A 22,341-nucleotide genomic window follows, 5' to 3' on the forward strand; every position below is an offset into this window, starting at 1 on the left:
TATGTTAATGTATTCATAAACATAAATGGCACCGCATTGGTCTTCTTCTTCTCCTTAGGCTGCGTCTTACTGTTGGTCCGTACATCAGCACTCTTTTCAGACATCCTTGTCTTTCGACGTAGATCCTACGTATCCACAGGCTGGTGTTTGTCCTGTGGACAACGGTCCACTTCGATCGGACATACATGAGCAAGTCTGTCCGAAACATCATGGAAGACACAAGGGTGGATGACTCAACTGTAGTCCACATCTTGAAGCGACGAGAACAGGTGAATCAATGCATTGAACGGCGCTTATTTATAGGGACAGGAAGGATTGAAACGGATTGAGTTCATTCACCAATCCGAACACGCGTTACAGAATTCAGTCAGCCCGCATCCAATCCGAAGAGAGCAGTCTGTGACGTCACGTAGTCAATATAGATTCGCTAGCGCTTGTGTGCAGTCAATCTATGCGACAGTGATTCAACATGACGGAAACTCAGAAAACGATCCATTGGGGTGCACCAGCAGGGGAGACTGCCCAAGGGAACTCGGACTTACTTTCAGAAGAAGTGAAATGGGATTTTGTGGATTTTCTCTCCTCGCAAGAATTTGTTCCGGAACCTTCGTTACCTTCTTCATTACCGCAAGTGGAAAATTTTAGACAGAGACAAAAAGAAGAATTGGAGAAATTTATGCAACGACAAAAGGAAGCGGAACAAGCTTTTCTCCTACAGCAACAGCAACAAGAAGAAGAGGTAAGAAAAAAACAACAGCAGCAACAGCAAGAAGAAGTAGCAGCAAAGAAACAAGAGGGTGAAAATCAAACGGCCACGGTACTGTTGGACATTTTAGCGGAGTTAAGAAGTCTGAAACAAATGTATCAGACTTCTTTATCACGACCGAAGAGAATACGACCTTCCCGAGCTAAACACGTTAACCCTGTGACTAAGCCTACCGTACCACCCTTAGTGATTTCAACCCAATCATCATCAACATTACGCAGTCCAGAAGTAGGCCTTGGCCGTGGCAAAGGCATAAGGCAGTTAAAGTTGATTGCTTAAACTCACCCCTTCACCATGAAGAAAAAAAGGCCCTTTTCAGGGCCACCCACATTTCTCGAAAAGAAATACAATTTCAATTTGCCAATAACTCAAAAAACCCCACCCATTTTACCCTTATAGTACGTGTCTGTGTATGAGTGCGTGAGTGTAGCTTCTTATTTTAAAATCACAACTCAAAGACACTTACCTTATATCATTCATTTATTCTTTTCTCCATTTTTTTACAATTCAATTCACAATTCACAACACAACACTTTAATTAAAAGTTCATTGACTTCTTCTTTCTCCTTGTTTAGTCTCTCGGTTTTTTGAATTTCTTCACCGTCTTTTCCTCATTTTCTTCCCTTCTTCTTTTCTTCTTCTCCTCTTTCTTTGCCTCTTGTAAACAGAATTGTCTTTTTTCTTCCTCTTCTTTCTCTGAAGAATCCCTCTCTTCTTCTGAAGAATCCCTCTTTTCTTCTGACTCCTCTTGTTTCTTTTTTGGGCAATCTGGAGACCAATGTCCTTTTTCTTGACAATAATAACAGGTATCTTGACTTTTGTCTTTTTTAGTCCCTGTTTTTGTTCGTTTTTGACGGTCTGGACACTCTGAAGACCAATGCCCTTTCTTCTGACAGATATAGCAAGTATCTTGACTTTTATCTCGAAAGGAAGGAGAGTAGTCCGTAGGCTGGTCTGAAGAGAATTTTCTAATGACCCCTCGCAAAGCTCTGACGAAACGTTCCATCTGGTTAGTCTCTTCCATCGTTGTGCTCGGTTTGAGAGTGAAATGAATAGTGAAAGGACAAGACACACACCCTTTTATATACGCTGGTCTGCTATGACTATAAAGTAGCTTATGGTGTTTGAACTTGAGTCATTTGACTTTTTGCTTTCAAGATGAAACGATCCCATTCATTCGAGAAGAAAGAAGAAAGAAGTAAGAGGCAGAAACGTGATCTATCGCCTCGTACCAGGGCTGAAATCTTGGCACAAATTCATGCCAGTGATTTTGAAGAGGACATGAGTGAACCAGAATCCAAACCCTCTAAACCAAGTCCATCACCCTTTGTCAACCCTGAAAAGTACTATTCCATTCGAGAGACGGAAAAGCGCTCCTCTAGAAAATTTAGAACCACGGCTTACAAATACACGGTGAAGTTTAAAGATTTCAAGGCTGAAGTGCCGTTAGAGAAAGCAGAAGTGTTCATCACCGAGGTGTGGGATTCTTTGCTCACTGCACTCAAGCAACAATGTCAACCCAAAGAAGACGATCGCTTGAGACTTTCCATACAACACGACGGTTTGAAATCCCCTGTTTGGATCGAGTTTAGCACCCCGGCAGAATTGACCGCTTCCAAAGTCATGGACAAGATTCAACACGTGCAACAATCTAATGATCAGTTTGACATCACCGATGGTAAAGCCACACTGGACATGACCCACGTCTCTCCTCCTCAAGGGACAGGACGCAAAAAGATGTTATTGGTGGACGACCTTCGCAACACCAAAACAAGTCTCGTCCGAATTAACAACCCTCAAGACCAGATGTGCTTAGCCCGTGCCATCGTGGTGGGACGAACCTATGCCAACAAGAACGACACGGTAGAATGGAAAAGAACCTGGAAAACTATTCAACAATCCGACCGAGCCAAACAACGAAACGAAGCAGAACTCCTGTTACAACAAGCTGGCCTGTCCAAAGACACACCCTGTGGCATTCCTGAGATGCAAAAATTGCAAGATGCCCTAGCTCCACGCTACACCTTGAAAGTGCACCCTCAAGAAATGCGCGGGTCTCTGTTGTTTCGAGGCCAAGAATTTAAGGACGGAAAATACATTCATGTCTATTATAACGATGGCCATTTCGATACCATTACCAGTATCACTGGATTCCTAGGATACGGTTATTATTGTGAGAAATGTGATTATGGTTATAACAATCGAGAGCAACACAAGCATTGTGGATCGAAATGCCCAGGATGTTTGGCCTCTCCACCCTGTCTGAGCGAAGAACCAGTGCCTTGTTCCACTTGTCTGCGCATGTTTGTCAGCCCTACCTGTTACCAACAACATTTGAAAACACAAGGTTCACAGAAGAAATGCGCTTGTCAACTCCTGAGATTGTGCTCTACGTGTGGACAAGGCATACTTACCAACAATGCCAAGGCACACGTATGTCGAGGAAAGAAAAAATGTCACATTTGTCACCACATCGTGGACTTGGAACACCAATGTTACGTGCAAAAATACCAACCCCCACCAGAGAAAGAGGACGGTCACAAGAAGAAAGGCAATTTCATCTTTTTCGATTTCGAATGCATGCAAGAGACTGGCATTCACATCCCTAATTTTTGCGTGGCTCATCGAGCGTGCGAGAAGTGCATTCAAGAACCTATCTTCAGTCATTGCCCTCACTGCAGCAAGATTCCTGGAGGACGTGAAAAAATCTTTCGGGGATCGAACACGTTAGCCGATTTTGCCCAATGGGTCTTAGACCCCGTCGACAAGACGTGGAGCCAAGAGGACATCGAACGTTACCGAGATTGTCATCGTCATGCCACAGTGATGGCTCACAATTTCTCCGGATACGATGGACAGTTTCTTTTGAGATACTATACGGAACAAGGCACCGAGCGTCCTAAAGTGACTTTGAACGGAGCCAAAATCATTTTCATGCAAGTGGGACAAGTACAGTTTAAAGATTCGATGAGTTACTTGGCCATGCCTTTGAGTCGAATGCCTAAAACGTTTGGAATGACAGAAATGGCTAAAGGGTACTTTCCACACTTTTTCAATACGGAAGCCAATCAACATGCCGTTCTACCCCATTTACCCGAGGCTCACTATTACGACCCCGACAACATGCGTACCGAACAACGAGAAGCTTTCTACGCTTGGTACCAGGCTCACGCCTCGGACCCTTTCGACTTTCAGGAAGAAATGCTAAAGTATTGTCGTTCCGACGTGGACATTTTACGGCGTTGCTGTGGAAAATTTCGAGAACTGTTCATGGAACACGGAGGGGTGGATCCTTTGAAAGAAGCTTGCACCATTGCCAAAGCGTGTTTCTTAGTGTATCGACAACGATTCATGCCTGAAAACACCGTGGCTGTCATCAGCCCTCAAACGACCCACTTTGTCAAACGTCAATACTCGGTCAAAGCCCTACGTTGGTTACATTACTTGTGCGACAAGGAAGACAAGTGGATTCAGCATGCCCGCAACGGAGGGGGCGAAAAGACCATCGGAACGTATTCGGTCGATGGCTGGGACTTAGAAAACCCCAAGATCGTGTACGAGTTTAACGGTTGCTTATTTCACGGATGTCCTGTTTGTTACCCTGACCGTGGCACTAAAAATCAGTTTTTGCAACGAACCATGGAAGACTTGTACCAGGACACTTGTCAGCGACGCCTAAAGTTAGAACAGGAAGGATACCAAGTGGTGGAAATGTGGGAACACGAGTACGATCACCGTATGAAAACCGATCCCGAGTTTAAACGCCTCGTGGAAAGTTACCAGTTCATGGACCCGCTGAACCCGAGGGATAGTTTGTACGGAGGAAGGACCAATGCCACCTGTTTGCTGTACCAAGCCGACGAAGAGAAAGGAGAAGAAATCAAATACTTGGACGTGTGTTCGCTGTATCCCTACGTGTGCAAATATTGTCGCTTTCCTGTAGGGCACCCGCAATTGCTGACGGAACACATCGATCTGAAAAACATTCGACAATACGAAGGCTTGATCAAGTGTAAAGTTTTGCCTCCCACGAACCTATACCATCCCGTCTTACCTCACCATTGTCAAGGCAAACTGATGTTTCCCTTGTGCCGTACTTGTGCCGAAACGTGCAACCAAGACCAACCTTGCCATCACAGCCAGGAAGAACGGGCCTTGACGGGAACCTGGGTCAGCGTAGAATTGTTCAAAGCTCTGGACATGGGATACCAACTGTTAGAAGTGTACGAAATTTGCCACTTTCCCAAGACACAACAATACCACAAGGGTGACCCCACGCAGAAAGGCATTTTCGCAGACTACGTGGATGCCTTTTTGAAACTGAAGCAAGAAGCCAGCGGCTATCCTTCCTGGTGTCACACTCCCGAAGACCAAATACAATTCAAAGAGAAATACTACGAACAAGAAGGCATCACTTTAGACCACATCGAGAAAAACGAAGGCAGGCGATCGTTTGCCAAAGTGATGTTAAATTGCTTGTGGGGTAAAATGGCACAACGACCGTGTTTACCCAAGACGGAATATTTGACAGAACCTTCCCGCTACTTCCAGATGATTCACGACAAAACCAAATACATGAAACACGTGGACGTCGTTCGAGAGAATTTGATCTTGGTCAATTACGAAGAAGATCTGGACTTTGTACAAGACGACCCTTTTGGAAATGTCATCATTGCGGCTTACGTGACAGCCCATGCTCGCTAAAAATTGTACGAAGCTTTAGAACTGTTAGAAGAACGCGTCCTGTACTTTGACACGGACAGTTGCATTAACATCCATCACCCGATTCAACATCACCCTGAAATCGAAGGAGACCGTTTAGGAGCCTGGACAGACGAGCATCCCGACGACAAGATTCTAAGTTTCGTCAGTGGTGGTCCCAAAAATTACGGCTACGAATACCGGGACAAACAAGGAGAAGTGCACACGACGTGCAAAGTGAAAGGACTGACTCTGAATTATCGTACCAGTCGAGTGGTCAACTTTGGGGTATTGAAAGAAGCCTTGCAATCGGGAGAGGATGGAAACTTTAAAGTGACCACCTATCAACCGAACAAGATTGTACGTTTACCCACTCACCACATCGTCAGTCGACCCTTGGAAAAAGTCTATCAAATCGTGTACCAGAAGCGAGTTCGACTTCCCAATCATTTCACCTTACCGTACGGTCACGTCGGTATTGGTCTGTATATAAAAAGGAACCCTAGGCAAGATCGATAGTTCATCGGGACTACCAAGACCGAGCGAACAAGATGAATACTTTGAAAGAGGCATCGTTCCAGTTTGGGGATTGTAAAAAAGTTGCATCTTCCTCTAGTGTGACTAATATTGGATGGATAAGACCCATGCATTGCGACGGAAAATGTCCGGAAGGAAACTGCGATTGTCCATGTGGTTACCACTGTAATTGCGTAACGGAGTTTGCAGACGAGTGCGATTGTGAGCCTTGCGATGGATACGATGCTGTACCTTGTGACCTGAGCGATGCCGTAGAGCATCATGGGAACTTTGTTCTCACTGCCCCTATCATGGAAAGTGATGCTGTGCGTGTCAAACCTGAGGGATGCGAAAGCGATGCCGCTCGTCCTCTTAGACATTTTACCGGGTTTAAAGGGGAATGTCGACCTTCACGTTTGCCTCCCTACGGATGTCATCCAGCCCTGAGCAAACTCCTACCCATGTCACTCAACCCTCATTGAAACGAACCTGTGAAAGACGAATATTCGTTTCCTGTGCGTTTGTCGGAATACTGCGACTTTGAAAATCGTCTTCAATCGTTCAAAGGAAAATGGCCTAAGTATCTGGGAGGACCGACCCCCGAAGAATTAGCCAGAGCCGGATTTTTCTACTTGGGCGAAGGAGATAAAGTCAGGTGCTTCAGTTGCGATGTGACACTTCACCACTGGGAACCGCAAGATTCGGCCTACGTAGAACATGCTCGATGGTCACCGAATTGTCATTACTTACCCTTAGTGGGACCGAGACATTGAAGTAACTTCTTACCATAATAATCTGTTCATGGATACTTTACAAGAGAACATTTGTGCTTTGCCTGTGGAGTTGAGAGAACGCATTTATCGAGAACTGGTCAAAATACAAGTGAAACGTAAAGAACAATTGCATCCGATACGTCACCGGTGTTTGAACCACTGGTACCTGAAGGCTATACAAGGACTGATTCAATTGAAAGTGTTCCATTGGACAGACATTGATCAACGACCTCCTGGTTATAAAAAGGAATGGTTTGGTATTGACGATTTTATCTACTACATTGTAAACGTACTGCATCGAATTCCAGAGGAAGAGTTAACGAATTACCAACATCTTGAACACAATGTCAACTTGGTGAAAGAGGAAACTTCTGAACGAATTGTAATATGTAGATTAGTGACTCAACGATTTAAATTCGACACTGAAGTGAAACCATGTTTGTGCAAAGAGTACATTTCTTGTGTCAGACCAAAGAGGATTTAGTATGACCTATTCATGGATACTTTGCTAGAGAACATTCGTGCTTTGCCTGTGGAGTTGAGAGAACGCATTTACCGAGAGCTGGTCAAAATACAAGTCAAACGTAAAGAACAATTGCATCCGTTACGTCACCAGATCTTTAACCACTGGTACCTGAATGGTATAAGAGAACTGATTCGTCAGAAATTGTTTCAGTGGTCAGACCTTGTTCAACACTTTGAGTTAGTGAATGATCGAAATGTTCATGATTTTGGTTACTTCGAGATTCACCTACAGCAATACATTGAGGAAGACAAGTTAAAGGATTATCAACATATTTTACGTGGAATCTACTTAGAGGAAGAGGAAACTTCTAAACGAACTCTGAAGTTTCGGTTACAGTATGCAAGATTTAGATTCCCTACTGGAGAACGAAGATCTCTGGCTAGAAAGTACGTGTATTGTTTCCGAAACAAAGAGACTATAAAAACAGGCTGCCATGCCACGACTTATGTCACATGTCATCCAACAGATTCCGTGGAAGGAACTCAATGACCATATTCAAACCGTGGATCATTACCATCGATTATTACAAGAACTGTATCCATTCAATTTGGGACGACAAGTGGTCTGTGTCTTAGTGACTTGTTTTCTGGGATTTCGTTTACCAGCCGATTCTTTGTGGACTCTTTACGATCAGTACTTACCACCTCCATGGCCTTAAATGGTCACGAAAAACTCCTTTTGCTCAAAGCCTTGCGGTTTCATCTGGATACTTCTCGACCTCAACAGGAAAAAAAGATTCGTCAACTTTTAGCTACCCAAGACGTGTATGACGATGTGTGTGTAGCTTGTGACTTACACCCTCATTGGACAGATGTTCGTGACTGGAAAAAGGGGGGTTTTGAGGCTTGGACCCAAGAAGTGGCCCAGTATGCACAAGAGTTGTTCAAGGAAAAAAGTTACTTTTCAACCTGTGTTAGTGACGGTGCCAGAAGAACCCGTCACCGAGAACAACCACTAGCTTCAGGACAGGACTGTCATGGACATTCCTGAAAGGTCATTCCGGGAGGACACTTGTGTGACAATACCTCATGTAGAGACTGTAAGAACATTACACACTGTCCCTAGGACATCTTGGTTAACCAAAACATGTTGTACAGACACTTGTTTATATTCCACTTTGATCGCTTTGCTGTGTTTTATATTCCTGTACATCACTATTTGGGTTGTATGTATTTTTGTCTTTCGTGTTCATATTTGAAACATTCAATAAACGTGTTCTGAAAAAAGTATATAAACTCTTGTCTTGTTTGTTTTTCGTGTCACAAGTGACATTTCTCACACCATGGCTACCTCTGCTGTCTCTGCTCCCTCTTCCTCTACTGTCAAAGTCATCGACGAACACTTAGATCGTGCCAGTTGGGAGGCTTTGTATCTTCGCCATCCCTTTAACATGCTCATTGCTGGACCTAGCGGTTCTGGCAAAACCGAATTCGTCAAACGTTTGATCGAACATAAACATCATTTGATCGATCGGCCCCCTCAACGGATCGTGTGGTGTTACAAAGAGTGGCAATCGGCGTACAGCCTCTTGCGAGAAAGTCAAGGCGATTCCATCGTGTTTGTGGAAGGCATTCCTAAAGAAGACGACGGCATCGTCTCTGACTCCCGTCAAACCCATTTGGTCATTTTCGACGACATGTTAGGAGAAGACGAAGAAGAAATTAAATTGTGGTTCACGCGCAAAGGGCATCACCGTAATGCCAGTGTCATTTACATCACCCAAAATTTGTTTCAACAAAGTAAAGCCCATCGCACCATCAGTCTCAATGCGCATTACGTGGTCTTGTTTAAAAGCCCTCGAGATAAATCGCAAGTGCAAGTCTTAGCCAAACAGTTAGGAACGCCTTGGCTGACTCAGGCGTACGACGATGCCACTCAAACGCCACACGCCTATTTGCTCGTCGATTTGAAACCTACGACCCCCGAGGATTTGCGATTTCGTACCCACTTGTTTCACCACTGGTGCCAAGACGGAGGGCCTGTCCTGTACACGTCTCCGTCCTCGACTTCATTTCACTCCCCATGAAAAAAATCTATAAAAACCTCAGACCCTTTTTCGTCTGTCTCACACAGTGCGAACATGACGTCCCTTCAGTCGCATCTTCCCGTCAAATTGATTCGTGCCTTGTATGGCATCAGTCGAGAAAAAGATCCACAAACACGAGCCCGTGTCTTAGAAGCTAGTCTCAAAGAAGTCTTACGATGGTTTACGGTGACGGCACGTCAATTACTCCAAGGAATCATTCAGATTCCTCATCAAACCAAACGCTTTTTCGATCGAAACAAAGTCGCTTTGGTCCAACTGGCCGATCCCCGCATCGACACTCAAACCAAAAAACAAATCATTTTGAAACCTGGAGGGAGCGGTACTCTAGGAGGGGTCATCATTCGCTCACTCTTAAGATGGGATCCTAATGCCCCCAAAGTTATCCCCAAGACAAAAGTCCAACGAAGCCCCAAGAAGAAAAAGACCAGGTCCCCAAAGAGAAGAACTTCTCCAGTGGCGGGACCCTCCTCTTACCAGACACCACCCCGAAAAAAGAAAAGAAGCCCCCAGAAAAAGAAACAGAGAAAAAGTCCCCAGAAAAAGAAAAGTCCACAGAAGAAAACTAGTCGCAAGAGAGGCACTGCGGCCAGGACGCAACCTTACACTCGCAAACCACGACCTGCCACAGCAGTGACTGCGTCTCCGGCATCCTCACGTTCATCCACTTCTCCGTTGATGACACCCAGAACTGAAGAGTACTTGGAGACGTTGATCACACCAAGAACATCTCCGTTGATGACCCCCAAAAGAACTTCCCCAGTGGCAGGACCCTCCAATTTAGTGGCAGTGGCTGCTGCTCACAAAGTACCTTCTCCCAAAATCAAAGTCCAAGAAAGATCGGGCATGTTACAAAGTTTACTGGATTTGTCCAAGCAAGAACTGGCTCGATTTAGTCCGTTGCGTACCCCTGCACGACGTGTCATGCCTGTCCTCAAACTGATAAAACGTAAAGAGAATCAGTGGCGACGCGTTCCAGTATAAAAAAGGCCTGTGACCAAGTAGGGTATCAGTGTTCTTTTGGTGCTCCTAAAGACTCAAAGATGTCACCATCCAGAAAACCCCAAGGAAAGAAAAGGAAAGGACTGCCACCACGTTTAGCCAAACATGGGGACCTGTTATCTGTCCTGTCCAAAGCTTCTCCACCCCTACGAAAAAAACTCATTCAAACGGCCTCCAAAGAGGTCATCGATACCGTGTGCGAATGTTGTTTGAACGTTTTGAAAGGCACGATCCCTTTGTCCAAACACCAGAAACAATGCTTAGGCAAACATCGTCACGTTCTTCGCCAAATGGTTCAAAAGAAAATTCCCATTCGTCAAAAAAAGAAGATGTTGGTTCAACGTGGAGGTATTTTGCCTCTCTTGTTAGGCCCCATACTGAAAGGAGTCTTGGGAACCATGTTGGGAGGACTGATGGGAGCAAGATAAAAAGGCCTTCGAAAGTCCCAAGATCTCAGAATCGACCCCTGACAACCCCATGGAAGGACGAAAACTAGCTTTAGTGCCTTACAAACGATGGATGGAATACCATCGGTGGCAAGAACAACGCACCCCGCATTTACCTCCCAATCCCAATTTGAGCGAGATGTCCCAGTTACAACACGAATTGCAGTCCTTGATGGATCGCCAAGATTTGTCCGAAACAGAAAAATCGCAAAAGTACGGTCAACTCTTGCAACGACTGCAACTCTTTCACCAGAAAGCTTTAGACGAAACAGCTTTACCCACCCTAAAAGATTTTAAGACCTTGATGAAAACTCCAGCACCATCATCATCATTACCACCACTACCATCCCCAAGGGTCACCAGAGATGCTACCCCACAAAGGCCTGAGGAAGAAGAGATGCGCGAAGTGTTTCAAACACCGTCAGCAGCTCCCATTTCGAGTAAGATTGCAGCATCCTTGTTGACCCCGTCCCCCACACCCCAACGAGAAGAAATGAAAGCTTGGGTTAAAAAGATGATGTCCACACCTCCTTCGACAGAAGTGAAAAAGAAAGAAGGGAAACCAGAAGCGAAAAAAGAAAAGAAAACCAAAGCCATTCCATTGCCACTTCCACCACCACCACTACCTTCGACTTCTACTCCCGTAGCCCATCGGACACGTAAATCCGTTTCCAAACCACCCTTTCGACCCACCCAAAGTAGCATCACCGAAGAGTGGGTGACTTATTAACACACCAACACAAAAAATGGAAAAAGTCTTAGCCAGCATTTACTACGATCCCTCCCATCCTGCAGGTTACGCAGGAGTTCAAAAATTGTATCGTGCTGCCAAAACTCGACTGAAAAGTCTCCGTTTACCTCAAGTGCAACGATGGTTACAAGAACAAGCTACCTACACTTTACACAAACCCATTCGACGCAAGTTTGCCAGAAGTCGCACCCGAGTGGAAGGCATCGATCATCAATGGCAAGCCGATTTAGCCGATGTCTCTCATTTGGCCAGCTACAATCGCGGCTACAAATATTTGTTTTGTGTCATCGACGTCTTTTCCAAATTTGCCTGGGTCGTGCCTTTGACTTCCAAATCGAGCAGCGAGTTAGTGCGAGCCCTGCAACGGGTGTTGAAACAAAGCGGTCGTCGCCCTCTTCGATGGCAAACGGACAAAGGCACCGAATTTCTGAACCAAGCTTTCCAAAAAGAATTAAAGAAACGTGACATTCATTTTTTTACCACCGAGAATCCCGAAACCAAAGCCAGCATCGTGGAACGTTTTCAACGTACTTTGAAAGAACGCATGTGGAAATATTTTACGCATCACCACACTCTGAAGTACATCGACATCTTACCGCACCTGGTGCAAGCGTACAACCAATCTTACCATCGAAGCATCGGACGTGCCCCGCAAGACGTGACTCCCGACAACGAAGTGCTGGTGTTCGAGCGCCTGTTCGGTACGTCCCCGACGAGGGCTGTCCCCGAGAAAAGTGGAGAGTTGACCGTAGGAGATTGGGTGCGCATTGGCAAAACCAAACGCACTTTCGACAAAGGTTACTTACCTAACTGGACGACCGAATTGTTTCGCGTCACTGGACGAGTGCATGGCCGTCATCCTGCCGTCTATAAATTGGAAGACATGAACGGAGAAGTACTCAAAGGAACGTTTTATTTGCCCGAGTTACAACGTGTCACCAAAAAAGAAGACGACGTGTACGACATCGAAAGCATTCTCGAACGCAGAACCCGTAAAGTGGGCAAACGACGTGTCAAAGAAGTCAAAGTACGTTGGAAAGGATATCCACCCAGTTTCGATTCTTGGATCGACGCTTCGCAAGTCATCGACTATAAAAAGAAGAAGTGACCATCATGCCCTTTCACACAGCAGACGCAGCTACGTCGACCACTCCTTCTTCCCCTAGTTCTTCTGTGCAAGATTTACAAAAACAACCCTTGTGGGTGTGGTGTGGAGAACGTGTGCCTAAAACGCAAATCGTCTTTTTCTGCCAAATCTTCGTGGTGTATTGTGTCATCGGGGCAGCCATCGCCAATTTGAGTTTGCAACAAGGAGACAAACAATTGTGGACCATTTTATTGAGCAGTTGCATCGGTTACCTGCTTCCTAATCCCTCCCTGAAATTCTCCTCGAACGGGAACGTTGTGTCCAGTGCCAGTGCCAGTCACCACTCCAACCACAATCAGAACCCCATTTTGGGCGGAGACACGCCTCTGACATCCACTAACCCCTCGGACAGCCACAGAACTCTAGAATTATGAGTCACCAAAACCAATTTTACTTAACCTTACCCAGTGACAGTTCCATGGAGGTGTTTCCCCACAACACGTTGTGCTGTTACACGGCCAAATTACCTCAGGCCATCCCCTTAGATCACGAAGCCCATTGGGAAGTGGCTTTAGTCGAAATGATTCACCCGACCCAAGTCCTCAATGTCCTTCCCAATGAAAATAAATTTGATGTGGAAGTTCATGACGAGCAAATGCAACAGTGGATGGATACCCATAGCAAATATGACAAGAAAACCCGTACACCAAATCTAAAGTGGACCACCTATCACTTGTTCATTCCCCCAGGCTATTATTTTAGTGGTCAACATTTGGTCAACACCATAGCCACCAGGTTTAATAGTGTGTTTCTGAAAGCTTTGGAAAGTGTCAAAAAAAGTGTCACCCTGGAGTACCACAAAACAGCTCGTCGCTTCCTGATGAAATTTCCTGAGGGGCCCAAAATGATGTCTTTCTTATTTTGTCATGAATTGTTTGACATGTTGGGCGGTGACATGGAGCTAAGGAAGAAAGTAGAAAAAGAAAAAGGTGAATTACCAGTCATTTCTGACAACGATTCTTTTGCCAAGTATTTTCGTACCCCGGTAGAACTGAACCAAGGACTGAATTTGATCTTCGTGTACTCCGATGTGGTGGAGTACAACGTGGTGGGACACACCTCCGTACCGTTACTGCGTGTCATTCCTTTCAAAGTGGATTCTGCCACGCTCGCTGACGAGGAAGGTGGAAACACTTACCACGTCCACCGCGAATTTGTCCATCCTCACTATTTGCCTGTCAGCAAGTCGTATTTGGACACGGTCAACATTACTATAAAAGGAGATTTAGGACAAAATATTCCATTCACCAAAGGAAAAGTCACGGTGAAACTCCATTTTCGAAAACGGTTTTCTCACGACTCGTAAGTAAGTCATGTATCCAGTGTACCGAGGGGTTGCTCGACAGCGAGGACACGGTTTAGGAGACATGTTAAAATCGGCCTTTCGTTCGGTGGCCCCAGTGTTGAAACCGATGGTGACACGCGGATTGCACGCTTTGAAAGATGCGGCACTGACGCAAGGCAAAGAATTTCTCCAAAATGTCATCATCGACAAACAAAACCCTAAAGAAGCCTTCATGAGGGCAGGCAAAAATGTCTTGCTGCAAACGGGTAAAGACATTTTGGGCCGACGAGACACACCTATAAATGCCCTGCACGCTACCGAGTCAGGCATTCAGCAAGGACAAGGCAGAAAGAGACGACGAAGAAAACACCCTTTCACCAGACTTCAAGCGAGAAAGGCCAAGAAAAGAAGAACCGTTCGAGACTTAGACGTTTTCGATTATTGAAACATAGAAAAAATGATGCACCGAGAGTCTTGCGCATGTTCCAAGACGGAACTGGATCTGTTTGCCATGCCCCCCACCATGATGACGATGCAAGAATCCCAGTGGGTGGAATTTCACCCCGTCTCCTCATTGACAGCCTCAGCTCCCATCGAGTTTGAAATCAAAGGACAGCCCGAAGATTACATCGATCTGAATAGCAGTTACTTGTACTTGAAAGTCAAAGTTGTCGATGAGGACAATTCGACCCTAGATGGCGATGAGGTAATAGCTCCCGTCAACAATTTCATGCATTCCTTGTTTAGCGGAGTGGACTTGTACTTGAACAACAAACTGGTCAGCAGCAGCATGGATACTTACCCTTATCGAGCGTACCTGGAAAATCTCTTGACGTACGGAATAGATGCCAAGAACACTCATCTCAGTGCCTGTGTGCTATGGGAAGCTGACGAAGCAGGCCAGTTTGAAAGATTCGAAACTGATGCAAGCAAAACACCAAACAATGACGGATTTGTAGAACGAAGAGACAAAATCAAAAACGGACAAAGTTTAGAACTGATGGATCGTTTACATCTGGACATGTGGTTGCAAGAGAAATATTTGCTAAACGGGGTGAATGTTCGCCTGAGACTGAATCGTAGCAGTGCCGCTTTCCATTTGATAGGTACTACTGTTTGCAAAACTGTCATCGAGGAAGCCAGGCTCTACGTACGCCGTGTGGAAGTGTTACCTAAAGTGGGTAACGACATCAGTCAGACGTTCAGCAGAACGACCGCCAAGTATCCCATACGACGCGTGGAAGTGAAAACGTTCACCATTCCCAAGGGACAGCGATCCATGATCGAAGATCATCTGTTCCAAGGACAGCTACCCAAACGTTTAATCGTTGGTATCGTCGAGAATACAGCCTTCAACGGAGCTGTCGAAAAAAATCCTTTCTACTTTCAACACTTTGGTGTGTCAAAGATCGAAGTCAGTCGCGATGGCAAGACCTTGTGTACCCGACCTTTCGAACCTGACTTTGAGAAGAAGAATTACTTGAGATCGTACTTGTCCCTGTACGAAGCCACCGGCCAGTTAGGAACCAACACCAGTCACGGCATTACGTACGAGGATTACGCAGGAGGTTATGCTTTGTGGGCTTTCGATTTCACTCCAGACCAAGGCAGCGACGAGGGACATTTCCACCCTATAAAATCTGGTCAAATTCGTGTGGAACTTCAGTTTGCAAACCGAGACCCTGATGTAACGGTGAACGTCATCCTGTATGCCGAATTTGATAATACCATAGAAATCAATAGTTTGAGAGAAGTCATTCTAGATTACTAGAAAGCCATGGAAGACTGTTATCCCTCTTTACCTAGTGGAGAAACTTTGGAGATGGAATGTGAGGAGACTGTGGAAGAAGAAGTGATCATGATGAAATCGAGATGGCCAGAACAAGAAGCCCATTTAGTCTCCTGTTTTGCCAAACACTTGGTTGACAAAATGACGGAATTGATCAAGAAAAATTGCTATGGATGTCAAAACGATCATCCCAGTCAAATTCAACACGATAAATGCCTGATGTTGAGTCAAGAAGAAAAATTGGACGAGTATCTGGACGAAGCTTGGAGTCTCATCTCAAACAAAGACGTGTTGCACCAGTGGTATAAAGACTTGCGTGAACATTCTTGTCCACCATTAACCACTCAAGAGATCCATCGTATCGAAGCTCTCCTAAATCAGAGTGAGGAAACAGAACGAATAACCGTTTATTCATCAGACATTTTCAAGCAAAAAGTCAGGATCGAATTGACAACTTATTATTACCTGTGAAGAAGAAGAAAAAAACAACACAGAAAACAATGGATACCTGGGAACTTTATTACCTTTTGAACCACAGTTCGTATACAGCTTCTTGGAATCCTGTCGTCTGTGCTAAAGATGAACTCCCTCATCGCAAACCTAAAGACCATCAAGCTTACGTGATCAACACGGACGACAGTCATCTCCCAGGAACCCACTGGGTAGCCGTCTACTTTCCTCAAGAAAGAGGTGTGGAATATTTCGATTCGTACGGATTGCCCCCTTTGGAAGACGATATCATTGACTTTATGAGAAGAAATGCTCAAACCACCCGATTCAATAATGTGAAATTACAAGGCACAGATTCCTTGGTGTGTGGACAACATTGTGTGTATTTTCTGCATCATCGCAGCCTGGGCTATTCCTTAGAACATTTAGTGACTCATTTCGATCCTCGTTCTTCTGCTAGAAACGATGTGAAAGTAGATCGATGGTTTTGTGACCATTATGCTTATCTTTTGTCTCAAGCTAGGAAACGTAGTGTCCATCAATGGCCTAATGATTTCCAACAGTGGAAATCACAATTTCATTCACAACGTTGTCAGCCCTGTTTAAAGTAGATTGTCCATTGAGAAAAAAATGTTTGTGATTTGAAAAAATTCTTTGATGTTATAATGTTGGATTATTGTTAAAAATGTTAGAGTTGTTGTTTAGTGTTAAGTGATTTTTGAATAAAAAATGTTGTGTTTTGAAAAAAATGCCTTTGTGGTTTGTTTAGCTATAAGAATGTTGGATTGATGCTCTTTCATTTCTTACTATCCCTCTCATGACACTCACTGAACGTTGCGGGTCGAAAACCGTGTGGGGGATGTTTTCCTTCACGTCCGCGCTTTCACTTTAAGAACCGGGGTTGTTTCCAGTCTAACCATCCATTGTCGACTCATCCTCCTACGAAGATGTGCTCCAAACTAGCTAAGCTCAACGAAGCCTACGTGAATTTGCATAGGGTCAGACACAGTCTGATACCGAAGCCAGAAGAAATAGAGAATGTGAGAATGTTAAAAATCACTGAAGACCTAATAGAAGAGCTCTTCAGAGAAGAAGTGAACAGGGAAAAAGAAGAATGGACAGAGAAGTACAGACTTCAGAGACAGCAGCAACAGCAGCAACAACAGCAACAACAACAACAACAGCAGCAGCAACCTGAAGCTGACAGAGGCTTTGTCGATTGCCGTATCGACACCAAAGAGTTCTTCTTCTCTTTCCGAAGAAGCAGACCTATTGCCAGAAAGTCTATAATCAGAGGACATCGCATTCTTAGAAACTAAAAAAAGAATGCCATAGCAAACAAAAAAACAGCCCTTTTCAGGGCTACCCAATACTCTAGAAAAGAAATAACGATTAATTTGCCAATGTGTGTAGGTAGAGTAGTGTGAAAATAAACACTAACTCTTTATTACTAGTGGAAGTGTATGTGTTGGTGTGTTAGTGTTGGTAAGAGCTCAAAATAAGTTGGTGTGGATAGTAGATTAAAATGATATCTTTTCTTAGTGTTTGAGGTGTATATTTGGGGTTAGATTGGATTGATTTGAGTATGTGGATAGTTTATTGAAGTGATTTATAAAAAATTTTAAATAGTAATGAGTAGCATAAAAAGTGAGTGAGTGTTTCTTTTAGGTCCGCGCATTGTTGTTTTTTTGGTCATGATCTAGGTAAGATGAATTTTATGTTATTAGGGGGATGTTTTCCTTCACGTCCGCGCTTTCAGTATAAATTGAAACTCGTTCGGCAGTCCAGCTACCCTTGTTGATTGATCAACACCAAAAAATGAACACGAGACTTGAGAAACTGTTGGAGCTTCATGTGCATCTGGAATATGCCAGGCGCATATTAAATGAACTGGCCGCGGAAGCCATTGTCGAGGAGGGAAGGATAAGAGAGGAGGAAAGAAGAAACAAAGAAGAGGAGGAGAGAAGATATAAAGAAGAAGAAGAAGAAAGAAGATATAAAGAGGAAAGAAGAAACAAAGAAGAGGAGGAAAAGGAGAGAAGAAATTTCAAAATCCCAGAGAGTGAAAATTGGGATTCTGAAGCGACATATCCTGCCTCTGCTCTCTCCCCCCAAAAGGTAAAAAGTAACTGGGGGATAAGATGCGTATGTGGCGCCAGGCCTGGAAGGTGCCACCATTAACCAGGTGCCCATGAAGTTCCAAACAAAACAGCCCTTTTCAGGGCTACCCAATACTCTAGAAAAGAAATAACGATCGATTTGCCAATGTGTGTAGGTAGAGTAGTGTGAAAATAAACACTAACTCTTTATTACTAGTGGAAGTGTATGTGTTTGTGTGATTGTGTTAGTAAATGTTCAAGTAAGTTTGTGTGTTTGTGTTTGTGTTTGTAAATGTTGAAGTAAGTTTGTGTGTTTGTGTTTGTGTTTGTAAGAGCTCAGGTATGTTTGTGTGAATAGTAGATTATGGGTTTCTTTATTGTTTCTTAGCGTATGTGGAGAGTATAGTTTGGGTTTTGTAACCGCTCACGTACGATTGTGTGGATAGTAGATTATGGATTTTGTTTATTGTTTCTTAGCGTATGTGGAGAGTATAGTTTGGGTTTTGTAAGCGCTCACGTACAATTGTGTGGATAGTAGATTATGGATTTGTTTATTGTTTCTTAGCGTATGTGTTTGTGTGTTTGTGTTTGTGTGTTTGTGTTTGTGTGTTTGTGTTTGTACCCGCTCACGTACGATTGTGTGGATAGTAGATTATGGATTTGTTTATTGTTTCTTAGCGTATGGGAAGAGTATAGTTTGGGTTTTGAAAGCGCTCACGTACGATTGTGAGGATAGTAGATTATGGATTTTGTTTATTGTTTCTTAGCGTATGTGTTTTTGTGTTTGTGTTTGTGTGTTTGTGTTTGTACCCGCTCACGTACGATTGTGTGGATAGTAGATTATGGATTTGTTTATTGTTTCTTAGCGTATGTGGAGAGTATAGTTTGGGTTTTATTATATGAAATGAAAAAGTAGGAGATGTTTTCCTTCACGTCCGCACGTTGTTTGGTTATGATCTAGGTAAGATCAATTTTATGTTTTTAGGGGGATGTTTTCCATCACGTCCGTGCTTTTTGTATAAGAACCCACAGTATTCGTGGTTCAAACCATTCTGCAAAGAATAAAAAAGAAGATGGCTTCAAACCACCTTAACAAAATGGAAAAATTGCAAAACGTGATGGACAATTTAGGAATGTTTGAGCAAATGTTGGTTAACCTAAACGAGGATCACTATTCATATAGTCCCCATAGAGTGAAGATGGAGATAAACAATTTACGAAAAATGAAGGTAATCATCAGTGATCTGTTGAAAGAAATAAAGGAGGAGAAGGAGGATGAAGAGGAAAGGATAAGGATGAGAGAATGGAATGAAAAAATTGAAAAAGAAGAAGAAAATGAAAAGAGGAAGAAAGAAGAGGAGGAAGAGAAGAAAGAAGAGGAGGAGAAGAAAAAAAAGAAAGAGAAGAAGAGTGTAGGAGATAAAATAAGAACTTGGTGGAGGAAAAGAAGAAATTAGAAGAAGAAGAAGAAAACCCAAAGGCCCTTTTCAGGGCCAGCCATATATCTCGAAAAGAGATAGCCTTTGAATTGCCTACCCCTTTTTTAAAAAAATTTTTTTTTTAAAAATCCCATATTCAATTCTCCTTGACGCTAGACAGTCCCACGATTTATTCCCATGTTCAATTCCCCTTGACGCTAGATTGTCCCACGATTTATTCCCATGTTAAATTCCCCTTGACGCTAGATTGTCCCACGATTTTTCTCCATGTTAATTTTCCATTGACGCCAGATTGTCCCAAGGGGTTCTGTAATGCTAATTCCCATTGACGCTAGGGTATCCCACTTCACTACTTATATATATATATATATATATATATATATATATATATATATATATATATATATATATATATATATATATATATATATATATATATATGATAATTTGTATTGGGAAACATTTAATCTACTATTGTCAATGAATGGTACATTTATGTATAAGCTAGTTGATACTGGGAAACATTTACTGTTCTATTTGTCAATGTTTGGTACATTTATGCATATGCCAGTTGATACTGGGAAACATTTGCTGTGCTATTTTTCAATGTTTGGTACATTTGTGCATATGCTAATTGCTATTTTTCAATATTTGGTACATTTGTGCATATGCTAATTGCTATTTGTCAATGCTTGGTACATTTGTGCAGATGCTAATAGCTATTTGTCAATGTTTGGTACATTTATGTACATGCCAGTTGATACTGGGAAACATTTGCTGTGCTATTTGTAAATGTTTTGTACATTTGTGCATATGATAACTGCTATTTGTCAATGTCTGGTACATTTGTGCTTATGCTAATTGCTATTTTGTCAATGTTTGGTGTATATATGCATGTGCTGCTTGATATGAGAAACATTTAATATGATATTTATCAAAGTTTGGTACATTTATTCATATGCTAATTGGTATTAGCAAACATTTAATTTGCTATTTCAATGAGTGGTACATATATGCAGTGCGTATGCTAATTGGTATTTGGAAACATTTACTGTACTATCCATCAATGTTTGGTACATTTATGCATATGCTAATTGATATTTGTCAATGACTGGTACCTTTATGCATATGCTAGTTGATATTTGTCAATGACTGGAACCTTTTTGCATATGCTAATTGATATTTGTCAATGACTGGTACCTTTATGCATATGCTATCTGATATTTGTCAATGACTCGTACCTTTATGTATATGCTAATTGATATTTGTCAATGACTGGTATATTTATGCATTTGCTAATTCTTATGTTATCTGTTTAGGCTCGAATAAACAGTAACACAAGAAAGAATAAAAACAACAAACTTGGACAAATATAATAATTTATTTCCCTGGAAAAATTCTGGAAATATGAAAAATTATGAACTTACGGTTTTAAGAATCAGATCCAAGAATAATTCACGAATACTATTTTAGACGTCATAATAATAGAATGTTCTAATGATTTCAAGTTCGATTCCTGACGAAGAACCAAGATGGTAGACGATGACGTATGATGTAACCTGTATTGTGTTGAAGTCTACAGTTCCTCGTAGAAACATAATAATTAATCCTCCGGTCTTGGAAATCCAAATAAAAGTTTTAAGAAGTGTCTTTGTTCAAGAATCCTGTACGAGCATATGATATTGCGAGAGAAACGAATTAATCTTTTAGAATCCGAAAAATTAAAATAAAACTCAAAAACTCAATACTAATCACAACAGAAGAAAACAACTTGACATCAAGTGTTTAAAAGCCCCAAAACTCTGATCTCGATCTCTCTCTCTCTCTCTCTCTCTCTCTCTCTCTCTCTCTGTCTCTCTCTCTCTCTAAACATCACTATTAATACTAAGTATATCGCAACTTTGGAAATGTCTAATTGCGAAATATAGGATCAGGTGCTCATGTTTAGATATAAACATTTCGTATCCCCTGTATTTCCTTGAAAAGAACCAATCATTTTACTTTGAGAATAAAAGTTGTTTATTTAACCCTCAATCAAGGCCAGGAACTAAGTCAAAAATAGAAACAGTTTACTATTATTAGGTAGTTATGGAAAGATTCAGGTCAAACCGAATTTTCGGGAAAATATAAAATTCCTCGTAAACAAAATTACATTACATTAACATGTAAAGAAAATAAAAAATATCCCCAAACCCACAAACAATTAAATCAAACGCAACTCAATCAAATATAAATTAAATCAAATATACGTAACATAATTGCCATTTTTAAATATTTGGTACATTTATGCATATGCTACTTGCTATTTTTAAATATTTGGTACATTTATGCATATACTAATTGATATTTGTCAATGTTTGGTACATTTATGCATATGCTAATTGCCAGTTGTCAATGTCTGGTACAATTATGCATTTGGTAATTTATATTTTTAAATAGTTGGTACATCTATGCATATACTAATGGATATTTGTCAATGTTTGGTACATTTATGCATATACTAATTGATATTTGTCAATGTTTGGTACATTTATGCATATGATAATTGCTATTTTTAAATATTTCGTACATTTATGCATATGCTAATTGCTATTTTGAAATATTTGG

At 42.4% G+C, this 22,341-nt stretch overlaps 1 protein-coding gene across 1 annotated transcript in view; it reads left to right on the forward strand.

The window, feature by feature from the left end:
- Positions 1-22,341, forward strand: part of LOC149781276 (chordin-like) — a 128,882-nt gene that overhangs the window by 60,570 nt on the left and 45,971 nt on the right. The window lies entirely within an intron of this gene.

Source organism: Sinohyriopsis cumingii, chromosome 15, assembly GCF_028554795.1.
Source record: "Sinohyriopsis cumingii isolate HCF-2022 chromosome 15, ASM2855479v2, whole genome shotgun sequence".
Lineage (NCBI taxonomy): Eukaryota > Metazoa > Mollusca > Bivalvia > Unionida > Unionidae > Sinohyriopsis > Sinohyriopsis cumingii.